The 6,212-nt window shown below is 45.8% G+C and overlaps 1 protein-coding gene across 1 annotated transcript in view; it reads right to left on the minus strand.

Annotated features, from left to right (window-relative positions):
- Nucleotides 1-4,479, minus strand: part of LOC134224951 (alpha-catulin) — a 506,545-nt gene extending 502,066 nt beyond the window's left edge. Inside the window, exon 1 of the mRNA XM_062704626.1 lies at nucleotides 4,272-4,479. The gene's annotated coding sequence lies outside the window, so the exon portion shown is untranslated. The remainder of the gene's footprint in view (nucleotides 1-4,271) is intronic.
- Nucleotides 4,480-6,212: the final 1,733 nt, after the last annotated feature.

Raw genomic sequence — 6,212 nt, forward strand, 5'->3', positions numbered from 1 at the left:
TTTGTAGATGGGACACACGACACCTTCCATCCACTCCTGCGGCAAAACTTCCTCCTCCCAAATCTTGGTAATGACCCAGCTCTAGCCAGTGCCTCACCACCGTGTTTAAACCCGGTTCTTTTTTTACACGGGTGGGTTTTCGTTGATTACGACCTTCAGCGTTGATGAAACTATGAGTTAACCCCATGAAAAAATTCACAAAAAATCAAAGAAAATTCAGGTGGTATTTAAAAAGCTGTGAAAAATCAGGTTGACCGGGAAATTAAAGAATACCAACCGTGTAAAAAAAATATTGGGTGTAGCTCTCCTGGTAGTTGGTCAACCCCAGGGGCTTTGTTGTTCTTCAGTCGGCCAATCTCCTCCTGGATTTCCTGGAGATCCGGAGCCGGTAGAATAGGCTCCCCAGGTCCATCACCATACCGCCATCTTCGTCTGCCACATCACCATTCAGGTGTTCTTTGTAGTGCTGCCGCCACCTTTGGATCACCTCACGCTCGTTCGTAAGAAGGTTCCCGTTTATGTCCTTACACATATCAGGCTGTGGCACGTGGCCCTTACGTGAACGGTTTAACTTCCCATAGAACTTTCGTGTGTTATTAGCGCGGTACAGTTGCTCCGTTTCTTCACGATCTCGATCTTCCTGCTGGCGCTTTTTCCTCCGGAAAATCGAGTTTTGTCTGTTCCGCGCCTGTTTATATCGTGCCTTGTTCGCCCTCGTGCGGTGTTGCAGCAATATCGCCCATGCTGCATTCTTCTCATCCACTAACTGCTCACATTCGCCGTCATACCAGTCGTTTCTCTGATCCGGGGGCACCGTGCCAAGTGCAGCGGTTGCGGTGCTACCAATGGCGGATCGAATATCACTCCAGCCATCTTCAAGAGACGCTGCGCCTAGCTGCTCTTCCGTTGGAAGTGCCACTTCCAGCTGCTGCGCGTATTCTTGGGCTAGTCTACCGTCTTGTAGCCGCCCAATGTTAAGCCGCGGCGTCCGACTACGACGCGTGCTGTACACCGTCGAGAGTTTTGAGCGCAGGCATACTGCAACGAGGTAGTGGTCGGATTCAATATTCGCACTGCGGTAAGTGCGGACGTTCGTGATGTCGGAGAAGAATTTATTGTCGATTAGAACGTGGTCGATTTGGTTTTCCGTTTCTTGGTTAGGTGATCTCCATGTGGCCTTGTGGATATTTTTGCGGGGAAAGAAGGTGCTTCGAACTACCATTCCGCGGGAGGCTGCGAAGTTTATGCATCGTTGGCCGTTGTCATTCGATACGGTGTGCAGACTATCCGGTCCGATGACCGGTCTATACGTTTCCTCCCTTCCTACCTGTGCGTTCATGTCACCGATGACGATTTTAACGTCCCGCAGTGGGCATCCATCGTATGCTCCAGCTGTGCGTAGAACGCTTCTTTCTCGTCGTCGGGTCTCCCTTCGTGTGGGCAGTGCACGTTGATGATGCTATAGTTGAAGAAACGGCCTTTAATCCTCAGCTTGCACATCCTTGCGTTGATTGGCTGCCGCCCAATCACGCGTTGGCGCATCTTACCCAGCACTATGAAGCCGGTTCCCAGCTCGTTGGTGGTGCCACAGCTTTGGTAGAAGGTACCCGCTCGATGCCCGCTTTTCCACACTTTCTGTCCTGTCCAGCTAATCTCCTGCAGCGCCACGACGTCGAAGTTGCGGGGATGTAATTCATCGTAGATCATCCTGTCGCAACCTGCGAAACCTAGCGACTTGCAATTCCATGTTCCAAGCTTCCAATCGTGATCCTTTATTCGTCGCCTAGGTCTTTGCCGATTATATCGAGTCACATTATCTCTTATATTGTTCGTAATGATTGGTTTTCTAGGTGGCTTATTGAGCCTGCGCAAACCTCCTGTCTCGTCGGAAAGCCGTCGTATCAGGGCTATTTAGCGTCCCACCTAACACTAGGACTTGAGCTTCCCCAAAACTTGGGCTTCCCCAAAACTAACACTATGAATTAAAATCAAGAAATGTATTATTAAACTTGTTTTCGACTTCGTAACGTTTCACGGCAAATGAGCTTTTCAAATAAACGAAGCATTAAAAAAATCCAAACACGCAATCACGTTAATTCAGATTGATACAGATTTGACTAAAGAATGATATTTCAAGGTCAAGGTATATCATGTCAGTTTAGAATTGAAAGTAGATCTGACAGAGAATGAATCAGTTTTTATTACTAACTTGTAAAATCTAGTACAGTAGGCAAACGAGATCTTCTGCAGTGCTTGCAAACTGAATGAGCATATTTCTGTTCTCATTTTCTTTCAAAAGGAAGTGCTTCCGTTTTCCTTTTCTTTCTGTAGTGAAGCGGCATGCTTCTCAGTGATTGTCAGAAAAGAAATTACTACCATACGAACCATTCTGTTAAACATCTCGCTGTATGTATTGTCAACACACCCCAAAAGAAATCACTGTCTTCCGAGCAACTTCGACTCACGACAGTGAAGCATCCATCATCTCCGTCCTAATAGTATTTACTTGAGTTTTTTATTCTGTTCCTTTTCCACTTTTCGTCAACGGTTCCCGCAGCGAACGGCAGCGCGCTTCCGCTGAAAAGTGTTTACTTCCGGAAAATGGAAACACTCCGTTCGCTCCCTTCTGGCAATAATGAATGGGCGCACACATCGCTGAACGGAAATCTATTTTTGGTCCATTTTTAGAGCCCACAAAGTATCCCGTTGATGGCGTGTAGCTTGATAAAGTGCCGATTCTTCTATCGTATATTTAGCTCCCGGTCAGCGGAAGAGGTAGCTGATGGTCGTCGGGTAGGGTGTGGACATTTGAAGTGGCGTCTATTTTCGAATCCAGTACTTCCCAACCGTACTGCGAGAATTGTGGTGTGCCTGAAATGGATTTTTCTTGTTATGTCGGTTCGTTTGGGCGGAATAGTTCCATTGTGGGGGGTACAGTCGTTGAGTCCATTTGCGATAGAATAGAGAATACACTAAGTTGTGATTACGTACAAAAAGTAGCGTTCGTGCGTTCGTCTTGGGTAATGATGTGGTTCTGATATGTCTTCTAGTGATCGTTTATCATACTCATGTCGGCTGACATAAATTTATGATGTTACGGTATTCAGATTTCTTCATTTCAGTGCATTCTAAACACACTTGCTACATGTGAGAAAATCAATGAAAATTAATCTACAATCGATCAGGGGCCGTCCACAAAGTATGTCACGCCTCTAGGGGGGAGGGGAGGTTCTGAGCAGCGTGACGATCCATACAAAAATTTTGGGGGTTTGTTACAAAAAACGTGACGAAGGGGGGAGGGGGGGTTGAAAATCGCCAATTTTTGCGTGACGTACTTTATGGATCTTCCCTCAGTTGAGCGTTGGAAATGATCAAATTCATTTAAACTAATTCGAGGAACAATGTAAGATAGTATATATGTACATAAAAGATTATTAAGATTATTAAATATTTGTGTTCATGTTCGTCAAGATGGTCTCATAAATACTTATGTCATTTTTTGTGAGTTGCGGTAGTAGATATTAAATTTTACATGGATATAGTACTATAATTTTGGAATAAACATGATATTTTTGTTGAGTATTTGCTCATGTTTCGAAAAAAAGCATAAGCGCTTTTTGATAAGTTAAAGTTAAATTATTTTGTACTGAAGGTTTCTCCAGCTATAAACACTTTAAGATTTGATCAAACGTTCAAAATGTATATCTTACCTTTGGTGATTTTCAGACCATAGCTATTAGAATATGCTTCATTAAAAATTTGATAGTTATCAATACCTATAAAAAAAACCTAATCTTCCATCCCATCTTTAATTTTGTACAAGTAATAAATAGCATTTTTTACACACGTTAGAATATATATGCAAGAAATAATACGATTAGCGTGGAAAGTGCTTCAAGCTTTTGATAGACAGTACAGCATCCGATCAGCGAAGATTACTTGTCAGTCATTCTGATTGCGTAGGGTGTCACTAGATGAAAGCAAGTAGATACGAAACGTGCAGCAGGGTGGTTCCTATATAGATACAAAAGCCGTGCCTCTTCAGCAGTTCATCTGAAGGACCGCCGACACACTTCCGATTAGGCTTTGCAAAACTCAGCAAAATTTACATCTGGCGCGCAATACACACCTCGACCGACGTGCCGTGATTGGTTCAAAATCGATTGCCGGAAACTCAATCTTGTGCGTGTGGTGTACGACACTGGCGTGAACAATGCTAAACAAGCTAGCAGCAGCTTCAGCAGGATACAATACAATCTATCAATACACACTTTTGATTGGCTGCTCCTCCGGTTGACCGAGCTGTTGCTGGTGCTCCACCGTCGGATGACGCCGGAAGATGATCCCAACAACTTGGTGCTGGGTCCATCACGTTCGACGCTAAGGCGGCGGGGGCCATCGGCTTTCACCGATTCGCCCCCGCTTGTTCCAATTTTGCCGGCATCGCCAGCTCCACTACTACCACCGCACGCACCACTGCTTTTGAAGTAATCCGTGGTGTCATTCATCGCCCCTCCCACTTGGACACCCACTCACACTCGAGAGGACTTTCTTTATTCTTTTTGTTGAGATTTGATTTTTTTCGCCTTTATTTTGCTCCGTGCCGTCGTCGTCGTTGCCGCCAGTTTTACTCAACATCAAAGTGTCGCCGCATCATGCTACGTTATCAAACCTATCCAACAACCATGCTGCATAGAAAATCCATTAATCGCTCGCTTTTGGCTAGTATTGGTGTCAACAGTTTCGGAATAATGATTACAATTTTGCCTTTCTCGTATAATCAAACTGCGTTTTAAAAACTCACTCACGATCCAATAGAGATCTGAGTGGGCAGTACCTATATTTCTATGAATATTTAAAAATGTGAATTCGCAACTAATCTCAATAGATCATCAGGTGTAATCAAAAAATAGTCAAGTCATGCTGCCTAAGCAGATGAATGTTCCAAACAGAACTGGGATAGCAACTTCAAAGTTCATGGAAATTTAGTAAGCCTTTCCCAATTGCGTTTATTTATTTTAAATTTCTCAAATAATATTATTCAAAACTCTTATGGAAATATAATTCTGTGGATACAATTGAAACTTTGAAATATTATTCCAACAGCCACCGCAAATTTACAAAAAGCCAAAATCCGGTAGCTCGAATGAAGGAATTTTAGTATTAATTCGATTCCCGGTCCGGTCAAGGAAATTTTCGTGTTGGAAAGCGTCTCGATTTCCCTGGGCAAAAGTGGCCAAGAGGCTCGGAAGCCTCCTTTCAAGAGGCTCGGAAGCCTCCTTTCAAGAGGCTCGGAAGCCTCCTTTCAAGAGGCTCGGAAGCCTCCTTTCAAGAGGCTCGGAAGCCTCCTTTCAAGAGGCTCGGAAGCCTCCTTTCAAGAGGCCATGAAGCCTCCTTTCAAGAGGCTCAGAGCCTCCTTTCAAGAGGCTCAGAGCCTCCTTTCAAGAGGCTCAGAAGCCTCCTTTCAAGAGGCTCGGAAGCCTCCTTCAAGAGGCTCAGGAAGCCTCCTTTCAAGAGGCTCAGAAGCCTCCTTTCAAGAGGCTCAGAAGCCTCCTTTCAAGAGGCTCAAGCCTCCTTTCAAGAGGCTCAGAAGCCTCCTTCAAGAGGCTCAGAAGCCTCCTTTCAAGAGGCTCAGAAGCCTCCTTTCAAGAGGCCTGGAAGCCTCCTTTCAAGAGGCCCGGAAGCCTCCTTTCAAGAGGCTCAAGCCTCCTTTCAAGAGGCTCAGAAGCCTCCTTTCAAGAGGCTCAGAAGCCTCCTTTCAAGAGGCCTGAAGCCTCCTTCAAGAGGCTCAGAAGCCTCCTTTCAAGAGGCTCAAGCCTCCTTTCAAGAGGCTCAAGCCTCCTTTCAAGAGGCCTGGACGCCTCCTTTCAAGAGGCTCAGACGCCTCCTTTCAAGAGGCTCAGACGCCTCCTTTCAAGAGGCTCAGACGCCTCCTTTCAAGAGGCTCAGACGCCTCCTTTCAAGAGGCTCGGACGCCTCCTTTCAAGAGGCTCGGACGCCTCCTTTCAAGAGGCTGACGCCTCCTTTCAAGAGCTCGGACGCCTCCTTTCAAGAGGCCAGAAGCCTCCTCCCAAGAGGCTCAGGAAGCCTCCTTCCAAGAGGCTCGGAAGCATCCTTCCAAGAGGCTCGGAGGCCTCCTTGCGAGAGGCTCAGGAAGCCACCTTCAAGAGGCTCAGAAGCCTCCTTCCAAGAGGCTCAGGAAGCCTCCTTCC

The sequence above is a fragment of the Armigeres subalbatus genome, chromosome 3 (assembly GCF_024139115.2).
Source record: "Armigeres subalbatus isolate Guangzhou_Male chromosome 3, GZ_Asu_2, whole genome shotgun sequence".
NCBI lineage: Eukaryota > Metazoa > Arthropoda > Insecta > Diptera > Culicidae > Armigeres > Armigeres subalbatus.